The following is a 25,418-nucleotide window of genomic DNA, read 5'->3' on the forward strand; positions in this document are numbered from 1 at the left end:
GTTACTAGAGTGGCCGGCACATTATGAGCACTTGCTTAATATTTTCATGGGCTGAAGCAGCTGTGGGAGGCTTTCTTGAGGAGCAGGCATTTGTCCTCTAAGTACTGGTATGAATTAGACATGAGAAATGTTTGAGATGTCCTGTATGTGGCTGAATACCCTGTGAAAGCCATCCGTAGTCTTCTTCTCTTACATACTCTTTTTCCATGTTTTTTTCTCACCAAGGTAGTCATAGTCTTTTTTTCTCTTCAAAACCACTTCCTGGGAAGAAAGTCCAATGTCAGCTGTTACAACTTGCCTGTGGCCCCTCCCTAAGGCTAGTTCATTCCCATAGACAGAGAAAAGGAAATACCCCAGGTTGTCTGACTCAAGTTATTCTTTCGGGAAGAATGCCTGCATAACCTCGGGAGAGAGTAGAGAGTGGTGGCCAAAGCAGCTGAGCTTGACCCCTGTGAAAAAAGGTAAATAGGAAGGGTTCTTGGCCTCTGGTCCAAAGCCCAGACTGGAGCTCCAGAGGGCAGGTCCTTCTAAAGGTAGGCAACTGGGAGGGTGGGGAGAAAGGTCACCCCTCTCTCTGACTTCTGATGATACTAGAAAAGAAATAGATCCAAATCTGGGAAGGAGGGATAGGGAGAGGAAGAGGGAGAAGGGTAGAAGGAGTAGGGAAGGGAAAGAAAGTGCTTGCAGAGTTATCTGAGTTAGCTCCATGGAAGGATAGCTAGTCTGGGAGTTAGGAGACCTGCATTCCAGTTCAGGCTTTCATCCTGAATCTCAGTTCTTTTGTAAAATACTTGCCCATTTTAGCCTTGGTAAAGAAAGGGCCTCTCTAAAACCTGTTTCAGGTCTGAAACTTTTGTACCTGTTTAATAAAACCTAGAAGAGAGATGCAAGGGGCTCCTGGGTGGCTCGGTTAAGCGACCAACTTCAGCTCGGGTCATGATCTCACAGTTCATGAGTTTGAGCCCTGCATCATCAGGCTCTGTGCTGATACTTCAGAGCCTGGAACCTGCTTTGGATTCTGGATCTCCCTCTCTCTCTCTGCCCCTCTCCCGCTGGCACTCTGTCTGTCTCTCAAAAATAAATAAAACATTAAAAAAACTTAAAAAAAAGAGAGATCCAAATAAAATAGCATTTCAGAGGAGGAGGAAGAGAGAACTGTTTGATTTCTTTAGCTATATTGAAGTTTTTCCACCTTGAGGCTTGATATTTTGGATCATATAAGTCTGTGTTTGGGCTGGGGGATTGTTCTGTGCCCTCTAAGGTATTTAGCAGCGTTCTTGTTCTTTACCCACCGGATGCCAGTAGCATCTACTCTTCCCTCCAGTTGTGACAAACAAAAAATGTCTCTAGGCATTGCCAATGTCCTCTGGGGTACAAAATCAACCCTGATTGAGAACCAGTGGTCTATATACATGCAAACTGTAGAGAAAGCTCAAAGATAAAATTATTAATAATAATAGTAATAATATAATTTTATCCTTGTATAGTACTGTTATAAGCCTTCAAATATATTAGCTCATTTAATTTCCATAGTAAACCTAAGAATTAGGTACTATTATTGTTCGTGTTTCACAAATGAGGAAACTGAGGGGAAGAGGTTAAGTGAATTCATGGCAGTTGATGTTTTTATCAGTTGTTATGTGTCAAGGACTCTGCTAAGTACCTTACATATATGTTAAATCATTTAATCCTCACAACCTCATTTAACCCACCTGTGAGGTAGATGCAGGGCTACCATAACTTTACAGATGGGAAGCTACAGTGTGCTTAACTCTGTACGAAGCCCTGGGGGTATGCTGGAGATTAGTTTCTAGAGTACTTTTTCCTATTTTATCTCCCAAAACGATACTGTGGAGTAGATAGTATTACCTCCATTTTGTAGCTGAAGAAACTGAGACTAAGGGACAGAAAGGGGGAGAAACTGGTGGAGCTGCCTGGCATTTGTTATATGTATGTTTTATGTTTTTTGTGGTTGACCATGATGCTTCCAGCCACACAAAGCAGCAGGCAGTCAGGTGACATGTGCAGAGAATCCTGAGCCCCTGTTTGTAATGGAAAGAGTTGAGAGGAGCTCCTTCTGATTTGAGGTTTTCTTTTGCACATGTGCTCTTCTAACCCACTTCTTACTTCCTGATTGACATTGGCTGTATGTCACAAGTTGTAATTATGAAATAATTGGCTTGTTTATATTTTTACTATCTGTCTTCTGCAGTGTTCTATTCTGTAAGCTCCATAAGTGTAGACTTATGTGTAAACAGACTGTTTTGTTCACCACAATATCTCAGCACAGTGCCTTGCATTCAGTAATTACTTTTATTTGCGAAATTTCTGAATCAATAGGCATATAGGAAGGGAACTGAGAATCAAATTGATTTATTCAAGATTAGACAGCAATTTGGTAGCAATTTTGGAACTAGGTTTGATCCTCAGGCCTAGAATTCTTTGTAAGACATCGTGTTTCTTGCTATATACCTATCATATGATTGGGACTGTATGGTCTTGCTGTGTGGCTGTAGTCAAATCCCTCAGTTCTCCCTTCTGTAAACAAAACTATTAAACAACTATTCTTTTCTCAATTTCAATCTTGGTTTCCACTAGTGATGTCCTGGTGTGGCCTCCAATCACAGGATAAGTATCTAGAAAAAAACAGGGAAGCCTCATTCTCCTTGCCAACCCAGAACTTCTGAATCATATTATCTCTCTTGAACAACTACTTCCTATTTCAGTGGTGATGTGGTAAGGGTATACTGATTAAAACGGAAAGTAGGTTTGAATGCAGAGGAAGAAGGCAATTAGAGTATCTAGTTATACCCCCTTTTTTATTCAGGACTGCATGCTGAGTGCCTGCTTTTAAACTCAGGTTTGGGGGTCTGTTCATTTTCCTTTTAGCTTATGGGAAAATGCCACAGAGTTACTTAACTTAGATGAGAAAAATGTCCTTCTCTCCTTGTTTCACTCGTTTTGGTCAGTAAGATTATTTTGGTCTAGTGACAAGAAATATTTATGAAGAGAAAATAAGAAAATCTTAGGAGATCAGCTGTATGCAAAGCGCTTTCATGTCTGTTTTCTTACCTCATTTCCCAGCCATTTTGTAAAGGTAGTAATTGTTATTATTATCCTAATCTTACCAATAAAGAAAATAGATTCAGTGAGAAGTCATGGTCATGCAGGTAGTGAGTAGTGGAACCAGGGTTTGAACTCCGGTCAGACTCTTAAGACCAGTGGGTGCTCTTGCCATTTTACCATACTGTGTATGTATGTGCGTTGTGTGTGTTTAACAGCTTTATTGAGATATAATTAACATGCCGAAAAATTCACCTACTTAACGTGTACAATTCACTGTTTTTTCAGTATATTCACAGACTTGTATCCTCATCACCACAATCTAGTTGTAGAACATTTTATCCTCCTAAAAGAAACCCTGTATCCATTAGCAGACTCTTAACCATTCTTCTCTAGCCTCATCACCCTCGCCCTAGGCAGCTACTAATCTATTTTTTGTCTCTATAGACTTGATTTGCCTATTTTGGACATTTCATATAAATGGAATCATACAATATGTAGTGTTTTGTATCTTGTTTCTTTCAGTCGTGGTTTTAAGTTTCATGTATGTTGCCTTTTTTCTTAAGTTTTATTTATTTTGAGAGCATGAGCATGAGTGGGGGAGGGGCAGAGAGAGAGAGAGAGGGAGAGAGAGAATCCCAAGCAGGCTCCACACTCTTAGTGGGAGCCTGATATGGGGCTTAAACTCACAAACCATGAGGTGACAACTTGATCCAAAGTCAGATGCTTAACTGACTGAGCCACTCACATGCCCCGAGGTTCATCTGTGTTGTAACATGTATCATTTCTTGTTATTGCTGAATGATATTTGGTGATTTTTTGGCCAAATAATATTCCATGGTTGGATATACCACATTTTATTTATTCACTCATCATTTGATGGACATTTGGGTTGTTTCTAATTTGTTGTTGTTATATATAGTGCTACTATGAGCATTTATGTACAATTTCTGTGTGGATGTATATTTTCATTTATTTTTAAAAATTATTCATTTTTCAGTTTACATCCAAGTTAGCATATAGAGCGACAATGATTTCAGGAGTAGATTTCTTAATGCCCCTTACCCATTTAGCCCATCCCCCCTCCCACAACTCCTGCAGCAACCCTGTTTGTTCTTCACATTTAAGAGTCTATGTTTTTGTCCCCCTCCCTGTTTTTATATTATTTTTGCTTCCCTTCCCTTATGTTCATCTGTTTTGCATCTTAAAGTCCTCATATGAGTGAAGTTATATATTTGTCTTTCTCTAATTTCACTTAGCATAATACTCTCCAGTTCCATCCACATAGTTTCAAATGGCAAGATTTCATTCTTCTTGATTGCTGAGTATTACTCCATTGTATATATATACCACATCTTCTTTATCCATTCATCTGTCGATGGACATTTGGGCTCTTTCCATACTTTGGCCATTGTTGATAGCGCTGCTATAAACATTGGGGTGCATCTGCCCCTTCAAACCAGCACACTTGTATCCTTTAGATAAATACCTAGTAGTGCAATTGCTGGGTCGTAAGGTAGTTCTATTTTTAATTTTTTGAGGAACCTCCATACTCTTTTCCAGAGTGGCTGCACCAGTTTGCATTCCCACCAGCAGTGCAAAAGAGATCCTCTTTCTCTGCATCCTTGCCAACATCTGTTGTTGCCTGAGTTGTTAATGTTAGCCATTCTGACAGGTGTGAGGTGGTATCTCATCGTGGTTTTGATTTGTATTTCCCTGATGATGAGTGATGTTGAGCAAATTTTCATGTGTCGGTTGGCCATCTGGATGTCTTCTTTGGAGAAGTGTCTATGCATGTCTTTTGCCCATTTCTTCACTGGATTCTTTGTATTTTGGGGGTTGAGTTTGATAAGTTCTTTATAGATTATGGATACTAACCCTTTATCTGATATGTCATTTGCAAATATCTTCTCCCATTCCGTCGGTTGCCTTTTAGTTTTGCTGATTGTTTCCTTTGCAGTGCAGAAGCTTTTTATTTTGATGAGTTCCCAATATTTCATTTTTCTTTTGTTTCCCTTGCCTCTGGAGATGTGTTGAGTAAGAAGTTGCTGTGGCCCAGGTCAAAGAAGTTTTTGCCTGCTTTCTCCTCAAGGATTTTGATGACTTCTTGTCTTACATTTAAGTCTTTCATCCATTTTGAGTTTATTTTTGTGAATGGTGTAAGAAAGTGGTCCAGGTTCATTCTTCTGCATGTCGCTGTCCAGTTTTCCTAGCACCACTTGCTGAAGAGACTGTCTTTATTCCATTGGATATTCTTTCCTGCTTTGTCAAAGATTAGTTGGCCATACGTTTGTGGGTCCATTTCTGGGTTCTCTATTCCGTTCTATTGATCTGAGTGTCTGTTTTTGTGTCGTGTTTTCATTTATTTTAAGTATATATTTAGGAGTGGAATTGCTTGATCATATGGTAACTGTTTTTATCCTTTTGAGGAACTTATAGACTTTTTGCAAAAGAACTGCACCATTTTACATTCCCCACAGCATTATATGATGGCTTTTATTTCTCCACATCCGCACCAACACTTGTTATTATCTTTTTTTTAATGTTTATTTATTTTGAGAGAGAGATAGAGCGAGAGCGAGTGAGCAGGGGAGGGGCAGAGAGAGAGAGAGGGAGGGAGAGAATTCCAAGCAGCCTCTGTACTGTTAGCACAGAGTTCAACTCAGGGCTCAATCTCACAAACTCTGAGATCATGACCTGAGCAGAAATCAATAAAGTCACTCAACTGGCTGAGCCACCTAGGCACCCCATCTATCTTTTTTATTATAGTCATCCTAGCGGGTATGAAATCTAATTATGATATCGATTTGAATTTCCCTAATGACTAATGATGTTGAGCAACTTTTCATGTGCTTATTGGCCATTTGTATATTTTTGGACAAATTTTTATTCAGACCCTTTGTCCATTTTTAAATTGGGGTGTCTTTTTACTATTATAGACTTACCTTGGAAGGCAGCTATGCTCACCATGATACCACCAACGCTACTGTAGGCATACCTTGGAGATACTGTGAGTTTGGTCCCAGACCACTGCAATAACGTGAGCGTTACAATAAAGTGAGCCAAATGGATCTCTTTATTTCACAGTGCATATAAAAGTTATGTTTATGGGGCACCTGGGTGGCTCAGTCGGTTTAGCATCCGACTTCGGCTTAGGTCATGAGCTTGTAGTTCTTGAGTTCGAGCCCTGCATCGGGTGCTGCGGTGACAGCTCAGAGCCTGGAGCCTGCTTCAGATTCTGTGTCTCCCTCTCTCTTTGTTCCTCCCTTGCTCGTGCGCGCTCTCTCTCTCTCTCTCTCTCTCAAAAATAAAGATTAAAAAAAATTAAAAAAATATGTTTACATTATACTGTAGTCTATTAAGTGTGCAATAGCATTATGTCTAAAAAAGCAATGTATGTACCTTAATTAAAAAATACTTTATTACTGGGGCGCCTGAATGGCTCATTTGGTTAAGCATCCAACTCTTGATCTCACCCAGGTCTTGATGTCAGGGGTGTGAGTTCAAGCCCCACGCTGGGTTCCATGTTGGGCTCCACGTTGGGTGTGGAGCCTATTTAAAAGAAAAAATACTTTATTACTAAAAATGTGAACCATCATCTGAGCTTTTAGTGAGTTGTAATCTTTGTGCTGGTGGAGGGTCTTGCCTCCCTGTTGATGGCTGCTGACTGATCAGGGTGATGGTTGCTGAAGGTTAGGGTGGCTGTGGCAATTTCTTAACATAAGACAATGATAAAGTTTGCTGTGTTGATTGGCCCTTCTTTCATGAACGATTTTTCTGTGGGATGAGATGCTGTTTGCTAACATTTTACTGTTGGTAGAATTTCTTTCCAAATTGGAGTCCATCCTCCAAAACCCTTGCTGCTGCTTAATCCATTTAGTTTATGTAATATTCTAAATCCTTTCTGTCATTTCAAGAGTCTTCACAGCATCTTCACCAGGAGTAGATGCCATCTCAAGAAATACTTCCTTTGCTGCTCCGTAAGAAGCCACTCCTCGTTTGTTCAAGTTTTATCATGAGATTGTAGCAATAAGTACAGATGTGGTGGAAAGAGCAAGAGAACTAGAGTTACAGGTGGAGCCTTAAGATCTGATTCACTAGAATGGTGAATCCTTTCTAGAGGTTTTCAGGGTTTCTTTGCCCAGATTTATCACAAGAATCAGTATCTATAGTAGCCTTACAAAACGTGTATCTTTTTTTTTTTAATTTTTTTTCAACATTTATTTATTTTTGGGACAGAGAGAGACAGAGCATGAACGGGGGAGGGGCAGAGAGAGAGGGAGACACAGAATCGGAAACAGGCTCCAGGCTCTGAGCCATCAGCCCAGAGCCCGACACGGGGCTCGAACTCACGGACCGCGAGATCGTGACCTGGCTGAAGTTGGACGCTTAACCGACTGCGCCACCCAGGCGCCCCACAAAACGTGTATCTTAAATAATAAGAATTGAAAGTCGAAATGACTCCTTGATATATGTACTACAGAATGGGTATTGTATTAGTGGGCATGAAAACATTCATTTCATTGTATGTCTTCATCAGAACTCTTGAGTGACCGGGTGCGCTGTCAATGAGCAGTCATATTTTGAAAGCAATCCTTTTTTTCTGAACAGTTGGGTCTCAATAGTGGGCTTAAAATCCTCAGTAAACCATGTCGTAAACAGATGTGGTCTCATCCAGGTTTTGTTCCATTCATGGAGCACAGGCAGAATTGATTTAGCATGATTCTTCAAAGCCCTAGGATTTTCAGAATGGTAAGTGAGCACAGGCTTCAACTTAAAGTCACCAGCTACATTAGCCCCTAGCAAGAGAGTCAGCCTGTCCTTCGAAGTTTTGAAACCAAGCATTGACTTCTCCTCTCTGGCTATGGAAATCCTAGATGGCATCTTCCTCTAATAGAAAGCTGTGTTGTTTATATTGAAAATCTGTTGTTCAGTGTAGCCACCTTCATGAATTATCTTAGCTACATCTTCTGGGTAACTTACTGTAACTTCCACACCAGCACTTCATGCTTCACCTAACACTTTTATATTATGGAGACAGCTATTCTCCTTAAACCTCATCAACCAATCTCTGCTAGCTTCAAACTTTATTCTGCAGCTTCCTCACCCCTCTTAGTCTTCATAGAATTGAAGAGAGTTAGGGCTTTTGTCTGGGTTAAGATTTTGCTTAAGGCATAGTTGTGGCTGATTCAATCTTCTGTCCAGACCAGTCAGACTTTCTCCATATCAGCAATAAGGCTGTTTCACTTTCTTATCATTTGCATGTTCACTGGAGTAGCACCTTTAATTTCTTTCAAGGACTTTTCTTTTGCATTCACACCTTTGCTAACTGTTTGGCACAAGAGGCTTAGCTTTTAGCCTACCTCAGCCTTCAACATGCCTTCCTTACTAAGCTTAGTCATTTCTAGCTTTTGATTTAGATTGACAGACATGCAACTTTCTCTTTCACTTGAATACTTAGAGGCCATTGTAGGGTTATTAGTTGACCTAATTTTAATACTGGGAGGCCCAAAGAGAAGGAGAGAGATGGGAGAACATCTGGTCGGTGGAGTGGTAAGAACACATGGAACATTTATCGATTAAGTTCTCCATCTTATATGGGTATGGTTTGTTGTACCTCACAGCAATGACAATAGTAACATGAAAGATCACTGGTCACAGATCATCAGAATAAATATAATAATAATGAAAAAGTTTGGAATTTTGTGAGAACTACCAAAATGTGGCACAGAGATACAAAGCAAGCAAATGCTGTTGGAAACATGGCACCAATAAACTTGCGTGGCACTGCATTGCCACAGATCTTCAATTTGTAAAAATTGTCCTCACAGGGTGTATGAGGTACAATAAAATGAGGTATGCTTGTATTGTAAGAGTTCTTTATGTAGTCTTACGGTCCCTTATCAGGTATATGATCTACAAATATTTTCTCCTGTGGATTTTCTTTTTGCTTTCTTGCTTTCACTTGCAGTACAAAAGGTTGTAATTTTGCTGTTGTCCAATTTATTTAGTTTTTCTTTTGTTGTTTGGGCTTTTGGTGCCATATGAAAAATAATTGCCTAGTCCCAGGTCATGAATATCTATACTTAGGTTTTCTTCTAAGTGTTTTATAGTTTTAGCTCTTACATTTAGAGCTAGGTATCATTTTCAATTACTTTTTGCATATGATATGAGGTAGTAGTCCAACTTCATACTTTTTCAGGTGGATAATCAGTTGTCCCAGCACCGCTTGTTGAAAAGACTGTTATTTTCTCATTAAATTGTCTTGGCACTTTGTCAGAATCATTTGACCATAGACATAAGAGTTAATTCCTGGACTCCCAATTGTGTTTCATTGATCTATCTCTCTGTCTCTATGCCAGAATCACACTGTGTTCATTACAACCACTTTGTAGTAAGTTTTGAAATTGGGAAGTTTGAATCTTCCAACTCTGTTCTTCTTTTTCAAGGTTGTACAAGTCTTACACTTCTTTTATTCTTTTTGATGCTATTGTAAATGTAATTAAAAATTTTTTTTCAGCTTTTGGATTGTTCATTGCTCATGTATGGAGATATAATTGATTTTTGTATTGATCTTATATCTTTTGTATTAGTCTTGTATCCTGCAACCTGGTTGCACTCATTTATTAATTTTAATAGTTATGTGTGCATGTGTGTGTGTATGTGTGGACTCCTCAGGATTTTCTATATATAAGATCATGTGACCTCAAATAGACATCATTGTACTTCCTGTCTAATCTGGTTGCATTTATTTATTTATTTATTTACTTATTTATTTATTTTGTCTAATTGCTCTGGCTAGAACCTCTAATACAATGTTAAATAAAGGTGGCAAAAGCAGATATTCTTTTCTTGTCCTGATTTTGGGGAGAAAGCATTCAATTATTTACCAATTTAAGTATGATACTAGGTGTGGGTTTTGTTGTGGATGCCCTTTATCACATTAAGGAAGTTTCCTTCTACTATTGGTTTCTTGAATGTTTTATCATGAAAAGCTGTTAGATTTTGTCAAATGCTTTTTATATGTCAGTAGAGATGATCTTACACTTTCTGTTCTTTACTCTGTTAATATTGTGTATTGACTGATCTTTTTTGGACGTTAAACCAACCTTATGCATCCTGGATCACATCGTATTTTGTGAGAAGTATTTTGGGGGTACTAACTGGTTATCAAGCCTGTGGAAGTACACACATGACTAAGATGTTTTGGGGCCATCCACTATAGTTTTGGAGACAGAAGAACACGTAGGTTTAAAGTTGAAAACACAGGAATACGATAAAGACAGCATCTTGTGTTGATATGTGATGGACAGTTACCAGATGAACTCTACAGTGACCTTATTTTCAGGCCATTCAGTTACAGTAGGGTTGGCATAGTGAAACTCTTTTGTCCTCAGGTATGTCCTTTCCCTTCTCCAGGTCTTAGATTCACTGTCTGTACATGGGAAAGTTGGACTCAGTGGTATGTAAGATTCCCTTTAGTTAAATAGCATGTTGTGAAATTACTTGCCTTCTGTGGGGCTTCCTTTACTTAGGTCCTTCTGAAAAGTTTGCTGTTTTGATAAATTCTAAGTGGCTGGGTAGTTAGGTGCCCCTTCTTATTCTGGTTCTGAGTGGAGCAAAGATGCTTTGCTCTGTTTTAGTTGTCCTTAATCACACTCCCATCTCAGATTATTTCTTTTCATATTATTCCACATTCTGGTGAAAGGACATAGCCCTTGAGAAGGACCATTTCCTTTAGCAACACAAGCTCTGTGAGGGGCAAAGGCTTCTGGAGAGGGATTGGGAGTGTGTTTCAGGCTCACCTGTACATTTAACTAACTGTTAAAATTGGGCACATCAATTCATTCTATTCTTGTTTCCATTGCTCATCTGTCAAATTGAAAAAAGCGTACCACTATTATTACATAACCTTTCAGGGTAGTTATGAAGTGCAAATGATAGCCTAGATGCATTTAAAACTGTGTGTACACATTAGTTATTTGCAAAAGGTGGAGTTGCAAATAATATAGCAAAAATAATGTAAATAAAAACCAGTGTAAATATTAATGGTTAATATTAAACCAATGTAAATATTAATATTATTGTTGTAAATAATAATACAAATAATAGCAAAAAGTTACAAATAATATAGCAAAATGTAGCTAAATGATAGGTATGTTTTAAACCCCTACTGTTCATGACACTTTTGGTAGGTACTTTAAACATTATTTCTCCAGCACTTTAAAATAAAAACATTATCGCCATTTGATAGGTGAGGAAATTCCAGTTCAAAAGGGTTAAATAATCAGGTCAAGGTGGCAGAGTCAGGAATCAAAACTGGATCTAATTCCAGAGTCCACATTCTATTATATGTTGCTGCGGTTGTCTCATTACTTTGATGTTCAGTTTGGTAACTTGCTCAAGATGGTGTTTTCTAGGCTTCTCTACTGAGAAGTTACTCTTTTCTCCTTCATAATTAAATAAGTATTTTGTAGGGAGGTACTATGAAACTATGTAAATATCCTTTTCTGTGCCAAGCTTTCCATATATTTATTTGTATCCATATGGACTCATGGCTTCCTGTTTTATTTGGTAGGTAGTAAGCTATTGCTATTATTATTTATTTTGATGCTCAAATTCTCCCTGATTTGGCCAGTAGGAGCCCCGTTCAAGTTGGCTTCTGTCTACTTTTGACATGTCCCTGCCATTCTTTGACCACTCCCTTGCTTTCTGGCCCAAGAAAATATTCTAGGCTCATCTTGTGCATTCTCAGCCCTAGCCCTGGAATAAACCATTTCACCAAGGAGCCTTTCATTTCTTTTAGTGGTAAGTGGTATTTAGAACCCAAGATCTGGCTGCTAGGTATGCTTGTTTCTGTTGGGCTTATGTTGCTCCCAGGCCCTCACAATAGACATAGTGAGGAATTGAGGTTCTAACTCCCCATTACAGGCTCTCTCCACTGTATGGATGCTTTCCTTATCCTGTGTGGGCTTCAATACCCTAGACCAGGCTGCTCTGTCTTGGAGATTTCCTCTTTTCTTTTCAGCTTGGGTTCTGAAATGCATACCAGGTACCTTCACCCTCATATGGATGCCCTCCTCACTATACTTAGATTCTTATATCCCACACCAGTCCATCTACCTGCGCTGTGCATGGATGCCCTTTTCACTTTGTTTGGGCTTCGGTTCTCCTTACCAGACTGCTTCTCCTCCACCCCTCTCCCCAGTGCAGATTCTCCTCACCCTGTTTAGGCTCTGATCACGATGTTGGCTGCCCTCATCATTTTTTAACTGGGCTATTATAACACAGTAGCTTCCTAACAGTCTTACTGCTTTTAATCTTCCTGTATCTTTCACAGTTCTGCTAGAGTGATCTTTCTAAAATAGAAGTCAAATCATGCCACTGTTCTGTTTTAAAAATTTATAATAGTTCCCCTTGCCTGTAGAGTGAATTCCAAGTTCCTTAGACTGGCGTGCAGGGCTCTCCAGAATCTGACCCAAATGTGCCTTTCCTGCCTCGTTTCTTTCTTTTTTTCCCATTTTTTTTTAATGTTTATTTGAGAGAGAGAGAGAGAGAGAGAGAGAGAGAGCGAGCAAGCAAGCAAGCAGGGGCGGGACAGAGAGAGAGGGAGACACCGAATCTGAAGCAGGCTCCAGGCTCTGAGCTGTCAGCACAGAGCCTGATGCAGGACTTGAACCCATGAACCGTGAGATCATGACCTGAGCTGAAGTCAGACACTTAATCAACTGAGTCACACAGGTGCCCCTCCTGCCTCTTTTCTTATTAACTCCTCTGTGCACCCTGCACTCCAGCCATGGTCATTGGCCATTCCTTATGTACCTATGCATGTACTCTTCTAAGTTTTTGCCTTTGTCTTCTCCTCTTTTCTTGGCTTAGCTAACTCTTTGGTATATGACAAAATCCCTTTGGATGCTTGTTCAGGTTTCTGGTGTGGACTGTCACAGCCTGAGTACAGTATAGTCAAGAGGGCATCTATAAAGGGAAGAGATTGCCTGGTGAAGCCTCTCTGACCTCCATCCATAGTCAAAATCAATCCCTTTTTTTCCCCCACTTCTGATGAAGTACTTACTTCATTCTTCCTGTTTTCATGATTGACTTTTATCTGTTGCTCCTGACTCATTGGCTGCTCTTTGAATTCACCTAGCACATGGCATGTATCTAGTAGACTCTTAGGGAAAGTCGGTAGAACTTGTTGATGACTTCTGAGTTGTGAGTCTGTTGTTTTTCATCTGAAGTCTTTTTACAGGTCCTGCTGAGGTCCAAGAGGCTCAACTGCATGCAAGCGTTTGGGCTGTGGTACTGCTGGGTCAGATGCCTCCCTGTGTCAGAGCTCATTCTGAGAAAATTAAATATTCACACTGCTCTTCTTTTTTGTGCATTCCAAATATATCCTTTAAAAAAAAAATTCTCTACACTCTCATCCCAAATAAAAGACTTTCTGGCTACATGTATATGGGTCTCTATGGCTGCAAATAATGGCAGCTACACAACTCTACCAAAAAAGCCTTCCCCAAACTGTATGAAGGACAGTGTAATGACAACATGTGTCTTTTAACAGCCTGTCTATCATTTATTCTGTTTTTGGAGAGTCATTTAGGCTGAAGTGTCAGCAAATGAAGGTTAAACTTTCTCAATGACTTACTAATCTGTATTGTTCGGGTGCAGGAAGGGAGAAAAGAAGCGTCACTGGTTAGGTTCCTTGCAGAATATGTGGGTGTCTAGGGAGGAAGAAAACGATAGGGGATTGTATTTTCATAGGTCTCACTGCCAACCCCACTTACGCTAGTTGTCGTCACTGTCTTCTCTTGTTCTACTTATTCCCTCCTCTGGGCCTTTGTCCAGGCTTTCTTTTTTCCTTTTTCTTAATTAATTAATTAGTTAATTAAGTGAGAGAGAGAGAGAGAGAGAGAGAGAGCGAGCGCAGGGGAGAGCAGCAGAGGGAGAGAGAATCTTAAGCAGGCTCTACCCTCAGCATGGAGCCCAAATGGAGGGCTTAACCCCACGACCCTGGGATCATGACCTGAGCCAAAAGAAGAGTCAGACGCTGAACCAACTGAGCCACTCAGGTGCCCCCAGGCTTCTCTTTTCTAAGTTTGAACTGATTTCAAAGACTAGGCTTTTTTCCATGCTTTGTAATCATGATAATGAATGGCAAAAAAAAAAAAAAAAAAAAAATTGATTGTTTACTTTGACCTTTCCTGTCAGATTTTTAGTCTAGTTAAAATAATTTCAAAATTGAGGTCAAGGGGCACCTGGGTGGCTCAGTCGGTTGAATGTCCGACTTTGGCTCAGGTCATGATCTTGTGGTTCGTGGGTTCAAGGCTGGCATCAGCCTCTGTGCTGACACCTCAGAGCCTAGAGCTTGCTTCAGATTCTTTGTCTCCTTCTCTCTCTGCTCCTCCCTACTTTCTCTCTCTCTCTCTCTCTCTCTCTCTCTCTCTCAAAAATAAATAAACATTAAAAATTTTTTTAAAATTGAGGGCAAAACATTTTCTAACATACGTATTCAGTTTTTAGCTCTTACGGAGGCAGGGCACCACAGGGATTGCAGTCAAGCTTACCTACAAGGTACTTGTACTTACCTAAAAGGCTAACTTTTAGTTCGATTTTGTCTGAGAGACAATGTTCCATCTGCCTAGTGGTAATTGAAATTAAAGAAGAAGAAGGCTTTAGTTTCTCTACTGTTGGGGAAGCAGCATGAGAAGTTCTTTAGGATGTGATAGACCTGATTTCTAATTCCAGCTTTAGTATCTACTAGGTTTGCAGTGTTTGGCAAGTGTAGGTTCTCTGTGCCTTATTTTTCTCGTCTGTAAAATGAGGATAATAAAGCCAGTTTTTAGGAGCTGTAAGGATAAATGTGGTTCTTCTAGGCCAGACTCTGATTTTGACTTTGTCACTAACAATGGGAGTCGTCACCCTAAGTGTCTGTGGCATAGTGTATCATTTCACGCATCTCAAGCCACTTTCCCATCATCTTATGTAATCTTCACAGTATGTTCAGGAAGGGAAAGATAGTGTGATTGTTCTCACTTGAAAAATGGGGAAACTGATGCTCAGAGACTTGTCCTGTCCAAGGACCAGGACTTAAGAGTCTTAGTTTAGGACTACCTTTGTACACTGACCAGTTCTAGGAGAGAGCATTGTGGTAAAGATTGTCCTGAACTGAAAGTCAAGAACACCCTGATTAATGTCTTTGCTAGGAGAATTTGGGAATATCATCTCAGTTTCTATTTTAAAGCAAATATGCTAACTCTTCTGCCTAACTCGTGTTGGCTTGTTCATTCGGCAGTTACCAAGCCTTTACTGTGCTGTACATTGTGGTAGGCCTGCCCTTCCCTCAAGCTGCTCACACTTCACCGTGGAGAACAGATAATCTGTATCAGTGAGAAGAGCTATAGCAAATGTGTGTGTGTGGTGGGGGGGTGGGACCGGCATTGGTAGTGCCAGTGGTCCGGGAGAGGTGGCTTTGGGACTGGGCTTTGCTTGTGAGGAGAAATCTCACAGGATTTTATGTAAGAATTAACTTGGATAATGAGTATGACTGTGCTTTGTTTATTGTAACGAACTGCATAAATGTTAGAGACTGTCATATCTTACAGGAAGTACTTCTTTTCTAATACCTTACTAACCTAGTGGAACACCACAACAGAGTCAAAGCTTAATTAACGTGAGAAGAAAGATTTTAGTGGCAACAAAGATTGGAAGCTCATTAAAAAAAAAAAATCTGGGGGGGCGCCTGGGTGGCGCAGTCGGTTAAGCATCCGACTTCAGCCAGGTCACGATCTCGCGGTCCGTGAGTTCGAGCCCCGCGTCAGGCTCTGGGCTGATGGCTCAGAGCCTGGAGCCTGTTTCCGATTCTGTGTCTCCCTCTCTCTCTGCCCCTCCCCCGTTCATACTCTGTCTCTCTCTGTCCCAAAATAAATAAATAAACGTTGAAAAAAATTTTTTTTAAAAATTAAAAAAAAAAAAAATCTGGGGGCACCCGGGTGGGTCAGTTGGTTAAGTGTCTGACTTTGGCTCGGGTCATGATCTCACGGCTTGTGGGTTTAGGCCTGCATCTGGCTCTGTGCTGACAGCTCAGAGCCTGGAGCCTGCTTCGGATTCTGTGTTCCTCTTTTGCTCTGCCCTTCCCTTGCTTATGCTCTGTCTGTCTGTCTCTCTCTCAAAAATAAATACACATTAAAAAAATTTTTTTTTAAATCTGTATCTAAAGTGTTTTGAGTCTATGATTTCTTAAAATAGGGATATGCCTATTAAAATGTCTTTTGCTTTGATGACACAATGGACCTTCAGACTGCTTTTGGGTTTGTAAAGAATTTGTTTAATAATCTTAATAATCTTAATCTTAATAATCTTTAATCTTTTTAAAAAAGCTACTTGTGTTGCTGAAGTTTTAAATATTTAAGAGCTATATTTAACAAGCATGTATCCTGGGGTCTAAATGGGAGCAGATTAAGACAGAGAGCAATTGTGTGGCTGGGCCAAAAGATATGTGATACTTTTATTTTTTAGATTTGTTTTGATTCAGTAGATATAATTGTTAAGAACTTTGTATGTATGAGGCTTTGATTGGGTCCTGAGGAAACAAATGAATGAAACATTCTCTAACCAAAGGGACTTGTACTAGTCTGGCTGGAGATAGAAGACATCTGTGGTAAATTTTCATGAGGCACTCTAAGATACTAAAGGATGAAGACCTACTCAAGCCTTGGGCAGGACCACAGCAGAGATGGCAAGTTTGGAGAGGTTAACACCTGAAGGTTAAAAGCTTGCCAGGAAACAAAGGGAGATAATGAGAGATAAGGCTGTTCCGATTAGAGGTAACAGCATGAACAAAAGCATGGAGGCTTAGAGTAGTACCTGCTACTTAAAGCACTCAATAAATAAGAGATAAATTCCTTAGAATTCAATGCTGGATATTGGAATTGATAAGACTTTGTTTTGTCCTTTTTTGGGGGAGATGGTAAGAGTATTTTTAGTTTGTTAGGGTTAGTGACAATGTGTAAGACGGAGTACTTTTTTTAATTTGTACTTTTGCTCTGCCACTTTTACAAAATTGGTGTATGATGGACGTAGAACATTATATTAGTTTCAGGTGTGCAACATAATGATTCAGTATTTGTATACGTTGTGAAATGTTCACCACATTGTCTGTTAACATCTGTCACCATAGTTACAATATTTTTCTTTCCTTTTTCTTGTGATGAGGACTTTTAATATTCACTCTCTTAGCAACTTTCAAATATGTAATACAGTATATTTTACCATAATCACCATGGTAAAATCACCATGTAATGTTGTACATTACATCCCCAAGACTTACTTATTTTATAGCTGGAAGTTTGTGCCTTTTGACTCCCCTCACCTGTTTCACCAGCCCTCTCCCCTGCCCACCTGGCAACCACCAATCTGTTCTATGTGTTTATCTATGAGATTTTTTTTTTTTTTTAGATTCCACATATAAGTGAGATCATACGTATTTGTTTTTCTCTGACGTTTCACTTAGCATAATGTTGAGGTCTATCCATATTGTTGCAAATGCTAAGATTTCATCTTTTTTATGGTTGAATAGTATTCTGTTGTATGTATAGATCACATTTTCTTTAACCATTCATCCATCAATTGATACTTAGATTGTTTCCATATCTTGGCTATTGTAAATAGTGCTTCATCATGCATATATCTTTTTAAATTCATGTTTCTTTGGATAAATACCAGAAGTGGAATTGCTAGACCATATAGTAGTTCTATTTTGTTTTTTGTCTTGTTTTTTTTTAACTTTAAAAAAATGTTTTATTTACAGGGGCACCTGGGTGGCTCAGTTGGTTAAGCCTCTGACTTCGGCTCAGGTCATGACCTCGTGGTCCGTGGGTTTGAGCCCTGTGTCCGGCTCTGTGCTGATAGCTTGGAGCCTGGAACCGGCTTTGGATTATAAATAAATATAAAATAATTTTTTAAAAAATGTTTTATTTATCTTTGAGAGAGAGAGACAGAGCATAAGCAGGGAAGAGGCAGAGAGAGAGGGAGACAGAATCCGAAGCAGACTTCAGGCTCCAAGCTGTCAGCACAGAGCACGTCACGGGGTTTGAACCCACAGACTGCGAGATTGTGACCTGAGCCAAAGTTGGACACTTAACCGACTGAGCCACCCAGGCTCCCCTATTTTCAGTTTTTTGAAGAATATTGTTTTCCATAGTGGCTGTACCAATTTACATGCCCACCAGCAATGGACAAGGGCTCCCTTTTCTCCACATCCCAGCAACGCTTGTTATATTTTATCTTTCTGATAACAGCCATTCTAACAGGTGTGAGGTGATATCTCACTGTGATTTTGATTTGCATTTCCCTCACAATTAGGGATGATAGGCTGTATTTTTAAAAAACTATTTACATATGGGAAGAAAAAGTACAAGGAACAGATAAGTGAATGGGTATCATTTGTTTTTACTGCATAGCATTTGGTGTTCCCCAACTTATGAGTCTTCTTGGGGGCAAAGATGCTATCCCCTAAAAGTGCTAAAAATGTATCTTATCTTAGATAGTTGCTTTTCAAATTGCTCCGCTTCTAGAGCAGTGACCTAGCTTTCACCAAAACTGCACTTGGATTTAGGATTTAATGACATGAGAGAAAAAGTAATGGGGAACTAACTTTCTGTCTTTGGTGGCAGAAGCAGTAGCATCGGCCTGCAAGTTTGAGTCTCTGGCATTGAAGTGGCATTGATGCTGGTGGCTCTTCAACTGAGGTTGAATTCTCACACTGCCAGAAGTGGCAGAGCTACCCATTCTAGCATCTGATGATCAGAAGTAATGGTAGTCATTTCTACTGACCGGGTTGTCAGTGTGGCTTTGGGCTTTGTGTTGGATTTGATGTAGAGGCAATAGAAAAAGTGAAGTCAAGGCCAAATCTAAATTTTGGCTAACTAACTGAAAGAGTTGAGTTGCTATTTACTGAGAGGGGGATGACTGAAGCAGGAACAGATTTTGGATCTGTTAAGTCCCACTGTCAGTGACACAGCTTTGTCTTTTCTTATATTTAAAAATGATTTGCTTCTAAGATGTAGGTCTCCTAATGTTTGCATCCCTTATGACTAGCACTGTGTCTGGCATGTAGAACATATTCAGTAAGTAGTGAATGAATGATGAGATTATTTGCTCTTTTCTTGAATTATCAGACTATTTACTATTGTCTAAACAGAGTGAATGCTTTTTCCTCCTTTGAATCTTTGCTTTTGTGGTTCCCTCAAGGGAATTCTCTACCCTTATCCCCAATCTCAATACCTCTATCTATAAAAATTCTGCTTCAATATCCAGTCCAAATGCTATCTCCTCCATTGCTTCTTTCTTTTCTTGCAGTATTTTTGTAAGCTGTTATTTTTATTTTTAATTTTTTAAGTTTATTTATTTATTTTTAGAGAGAGAGAGGGAGAGAGAGCACATGAGTGGGGTAGGGGCAGAGAGAAGGAGAGGGTGCTGAACCCAATACAGGGCTCAAACTTACCAACCATGAGATCATGGCTTGAGCCAAAATCAAGAGTCTACACTTAGCCGATTGAGCCACCCAGGCATCTCTATTTATTTTGTACTGTACCTCATTTCATGGTACTTAATAGGCAACTGGCCTTGCCATCTAATTACAAGAAAGAATAGTATGTTCGATGACTACTTTATAAGCAAAGTCATCATTATTGCCTGACTTCCTCCTACATTTAACTGGTGATATGGGAAAATTGTAATTTTCAATCAGTAAATGCGTTGTTCTTAAAATTATTTGTGGTTGCAAAATAATCAAATAAAAACAATCTTTCTTTTTCCTATGGGCTGTATAATCACTATACATAAGCCATTAGTTAGATTGAAATCTGTAGTGTCTAAAGAAAATTTGCTAATTATTACCAATCATTAGCCTTTATATAGTGTTACCGAGGGTCATAAACTCATATGTGTATACAAGCCAGGTAAGTGACCTAAAAGGGCCTGGTCAGGCCTAAGGTGATTACATGGATAAAACATTACTGGTCAAGGTCCATGACTCAGAAGAATAACTTATGAATTATTTACTTTGTGAACCAAAGGACTATATAAATGTAAGGAGTAATTGCACCTAAAACAAGTTAACTGCCAACTTGTATAAACTTGCGCAAATTATTTTTTAATCTCTAAGATTTAATTTCTCTCTCTGAATGTACAGTTTTGGCTTTAAAGTCCCTTCTACCTCATTTGAGTCTGCTTTTTTATTTCTTTAGCTTATAGTTTCTTCCTTAATCATAAGTTTGATTGGTTATTAGCCCTCAGTAATAAAGCTTCCTTCATTATTAGCCCTCAGTAATAAATAGAATTCTGGCTTCTTACCAGTATGCCTCATTTTCATGAGTCTTATGTTTTATCAGAGGGAGCCAAGTTTAGCCAAGCTTCCTATAGTAGCACCCACCATTGAAAGAAGCACCTAGCTGGCTGGCTGGCTAGGAGTGAACCAGCTAGCCAGCCTTCTATAACTGAATCAGCACCTGGTTTTTGAGAACTGAAATCTACAATAGAAAATGCCTAAATTTGATCTTTCCTGCTGAAAATATTAGTGGGCCTGCTTTATATTATATGATAATGTTGTTTCTTCTACCTTATCTAGTTTATTTTGTTTATTCAGTTTTCTAGTGTGGGACTTTTCATTTTATATATGCTTGCCTCCACTATTAGTGGTGATTAGTGGAGACATAGGCCATTTCTAAGTTGTCTTTAATCCCTGAAGCCTACTATAGGCAAGGACACATGGTAGATGTTTGATAAATTTTTGAAGAGATAGAATACTTATTAGATTTACAGGTGATAAAGACTGGAAGGGAAAACTATTCTAGATGGCAGAGAGAGAGAGAGAGAGAGAGAGAGAGAGAGAGAGAGAGAGTGCAAGTGAGCAAGTGAGCTTGCAAAGATGGGTTGAAGCCAACAAGATGGAATTTAAGGAGGATGACAGAGAAGTTCTACATTTTAAGTCTCAAAGAAATAGCAACATATGGGCAGGCTGGAGAAGACCTAGCATGATGCTATTCTTATAGAAATGGTGGTTTTGGCTGCCTAAGCTCAATGTCAGCAAAGACATTGCAGTGGCTAAAAACTAATGCAGCTTCAGACTAAATTATTGGAGGTAAGTAGAGTTAAAGGAGGTGATAGTCCAACAATGTTCTGAAGGGGACAGACTGCACTTAGAGTATCATGTTTATGCATAGTGGAAGATGTCCTAGATCACCACTACTCAAAGTAGAGTCTGACCTGTTCTCAGTCTACAATGAGATAAGCATAAAAATTGAGAGTGTTAAAAATTTTTATAGCCATTTGACAGAGTAATTTTATGTTTAATGAATCTACTAAAAAAGAAAATGAGCTTTGTCTTGTATGTCCTTTATATTGCTTGAAACTTTTACTTTTTATTTTATTTTAATACATTTTATTTTTAGATAAGTTTTAAGGCTTACAGAAAAATTGATCAGAAAGTACAAAGAGCTCCTATGTACTCTCTTTCTACCACTCTCCCTTGCACTTTGTCAGTGGTCAACATCTTGCAGTGTTGTGAATTAGGTACAATTGATGAACCAATATTGACACATTATTACTAACTAAAGTCCATAGTTTATATTAGGGTACACTCTTTGTGCTGTACAGTTTTGTGGGTTTTGACAAGTGCATAATGTCATGTATCCTATCCACCATTACAATATCATATAGAATAGTTTCACTGTGTTAAAAGTGCCCAGTGTTCCACCTGCTAATCCTTACCCCAACCCCCTTCTAAACCCCTGGCAGCCACGGATATCTTTGCTGCTTTTATAGTTTTGCATTTTCCAAGAATATCATGCTTTTCAGCCTAGCTTTATACTTGACACTCTTTCACTTCAGGTTTTTCTGTGTCTTTTTGAGGTTTGAAATTCAGTTCATTTCTTTTTATTGTTGAATAATACACCGTTGTATGGATATTTGTTTACCCATTGATCTATTGAAGGGTATCTTAGTTGCTTCGAAACTTTGACAATTAAGAATATGGCTGTAATAAATATTTGTGGACAAGGTTTTGTGTGGACATAAATTTTCAACACACTTGGATAAATTCCTAGGAGTGCAATTGCCAATTGTATGGTAAGCCTATACTGTATTTAGCTTTATAAGAAACTGCCAAACTGTCTCTCAAAGTGGCTGTTCCATTTTGCATTCCCATCAGCAGTGAATGAGAATCCTTGTTACTGTATATACTCACCCACATTTGGTGTTATCAGTGTTTTGGGTTTTAGCCATTCCAGTAGGTATGTAGTTGCACCTCATTATTGTCCCTAATGACATATGATGCTGATTGTCTCTTCATATTCTCTGTATCTTCTTTGTTGGGGTGTCCAATTATTTTATCCATTTTTTTTGATTGGGTTGTTTTCTTGCTGTTGAGTTTTAAGAGTTCTTTGTACATTTTGGGTACAAGTTCTTTATCAGATATGTGTTTTGCCAATATTTTTTCAGTCTATGGCTTGTCTTTCCATTTTCTTAATGGATATCTTTTGCAGAAGTTGTACATTTTAATAAAGTTCAATTTACCAACTTTTTATTTTATGGATCGTGATTTTGCTGTTGTATCTGAAAAGTCATAACCAAACTCTTTTTATTTTTATTTATTAGAGAGAGAGAGAGAGAGAGAGAGAGGGTGCAAGTGAATGAGGGGCAGAGAGATAGAATATCCCATTATGGGCAGAGAGACAGAGGGAGGAAAGAGAGAGAGAGAGAGAGAGGGGGGGGGGGAGAGAGAGAGAGAGAGAGAGAGAGAGAGAGAGAGAGAGAGAGAAGTGATGCTCACCTGGGACTCACGTTTTTACCCGAAGCAGGGCTGGAGCCAAGCAGGGCTCGAGCTCACCCAAAGTGGGGCTCATGCTCACCTGATGTGGGACTCGAACTCACCAACTGTGAGATCATGACCTGAGCCGAAGTCAGATGCTTAATGACTGAGCCATCCAGGCGCCCTTCAGTGTATATTTTTAAAGTTTCCCAGGTAATTTTGATGCAAAAGGAGAGTTGAAAAACATCATATTAAAACCGTAAACCATAAAGGTTGGTCCTGTTTACTGATGTTTCTATCCCTGGTGGCTTATACAAGATCTTAAGTAGTTATTGAATGAACAGGTGATGAATAGAACATGGGAGTATTTATCCTGGAGAAGAGAAGTGTGGGGACTTGATAGATTACCATAACATATATCTGAAAGCCTTTAATATTTGCTCTGAAGGATGTTTTCCAGGAGGCAGAATTGGAAGTTTACAGAGAGGCACCTGGCTGAATGTTAGGAAGCATTGTCTAATAGTGCTGTTTTCAAGGAAGCTGTCTGTTCCTACATGTATTTCAGCAGAACCTAGAAAACCATCTGTAAGAGGGGGGATGCTACATGGGGTGGAAAGTTGGGTAAGATCAGATGTTATGATTATTGATCATTACTTTGAAAAACTATGTCCAAAGCAGAAGACTGTTCCTGACTTTCATCAACTCTGTATAAAGTTGATACAAGGGTATGGGGTTAAAGGAACATCCTAAAACGACTTTGAAGCTGAGTTCTCATAGTGTCGTAGGTCCCCCAGCCGGTGTTACTGACCAATTCTCTATAATGTGGGTGTCTTCAAGAAATTCCCTATCTCCTCCATCAAATTTGGGACTTCTGGTAAGTGGACTAGTATGGGTGCTCAGGGTCTGGGAAAGATGGAAGATACTTAACATAAGAGCTCTTTCTGTCCTCATGGAATTCTTCCCTTACATCCTTCTGCAGTTAAATAATTTGGCCACATTGAATGGAGGTGTAGACATCTGACAAGGAAAATGGATAAATACCATAAAATTTCTGTCTAGCATCCTTAAATTATTGATCAGGCATAATGCTGGTTATCTGCTCTTTGCTAGGCAGTAGGGACAGGGGTTATGGCAGTTGATCTAAAGATGACTAACATGGCAGAGAGAAGTAAAGCATAGGCTTAGGAGTCAGGCCAGAGTTGGGACAACTCAGCCATTTTCTGGCTGTGTGGTCTTGGGGATGTCACTCTCCTCTCTCATCCATCACATTCTGTTTTCACTAAGTTCTGCTGCAGCTTCTTCAAGCTGTATCCTTAGAATATGCTTGTTTTGTTTCAGCTCGTCTTCCAATATATTAGTCAAAATCATTATTATCTTCTCTTGCCTGGAGTTCTGAAAGAACCTACTAACTTGTTTTCTTGTTTCTATCATCCTCCCCTTTATTCTCCATTCAGCAATCAGTGATCTGTTAAAGATGTAAATTAGATCTCATTATTCTGCTTAAAATCATCCAAAGTCTTCTGATCGTTAAAACGGAACAAAACGCGAACTCCTAGTTCTGACCTGGAAGAGACCTTGCATAATCTGACTCCTGCCATATATATCTCAAGAGCAGGGTGTAGAGGGGGGTAGTTAGCGGCATAATATTACCTCTTAGGGAGCATTTGGAAATGTATGAAGGCTTTTTTGTTTGTTTAATGTTAAATGATTGAGGGGGCACTGTTGGGGTTTAGGGGGTCTGGGCCAGTGTTAATGAATGTCCTGTAATGTGTTGCTCAGCTTAGGGCTCATTACAATGCCTGATTCACAATATGTGCTTAAGAAATACCTATTGTATGAAACCACATTCTTCCTGGACCTCAGTTTTGACATGTGATTTGGTAGAGTGCCTACTTCATCGGGTTGTGGTGAGACAGACAAAACATTTTGTTTTTTTTTTTTAAATTCTTTTTAATGTTTATTTTTTGAGACAGAGAGTGAGTGGGGGAGGGACACATACACACACACACACACACACACACACACACACACACACACAGAATCTGAGGCAGGCTCCAAGATCCCAGCTGTCAGCACAGAGCCGGTTGAGGGGCTTGAACTCACAGACTACTGGATCATGACCTGAGTCACAGTACAACGCTTAACCGACTGAGCCACCCAGGTGCCCCTACACAAAACGTTTTGTAAAGCGTCTGGTACACAATAGCACTTAATAAATGGTAGCTGCTGCTGAGCCTTCTTTGCTTAGAAGCAGCTGTAAGTGCCCACCTAGTTTCCCCTCGGGCATTAGAATTAGAACCTGACACCTTGGTGGTATAGAGGGGTGGGTGCATCTCTTTCCCTGAAGGCTGATCTGATAAAATACCTGGTTTGACCTGAAGTGCCCTTGAGTCCTTGTACAGATGCAGAAACTAAGGTACAGAGCGGGTCTGGTTCTCTTCCTTGACTCTGGGGCTCACCCAGGACTCTGACAGGCCCTGGAAAGCCTAGCCCCGGCGAGAAATTACCTCCTGCTAGGTAGCGGGACTAGGTGGGGGAGAATAGCTGA

The 25,418-nt window shown here is 39.5% G+C and overlaps 1 protein-coding gene across 2 annotated transcripts in view; it reads left to right on the top strand.

Annotated features, from left to right (window-relative positions):
- Positions 1 to 25,418, top strand: part of PAK1 (p21 (RAC1) activated kinase 1) — a 157,844-nt gene that overhangs the window by 45,789 nt on the left and 86,637 nt on the right. The gene's annotated exons all lie outside the window — the stretch shown is intronic.

The sequence above is a fragment of the Felis catus genome, chromosome D1, assembly GCF_018350175.1.
Source record: "Felis catus isolate Fca126 chromosome D1, F.catus_Fca126_mat1.0, whole genome shotgun sequence".
Taxonomy (NCBI): Eukaryota; Metazoa; Chordata; class Mammalia; order Carnivora; family Felidae; genus Felis; species Felis catus.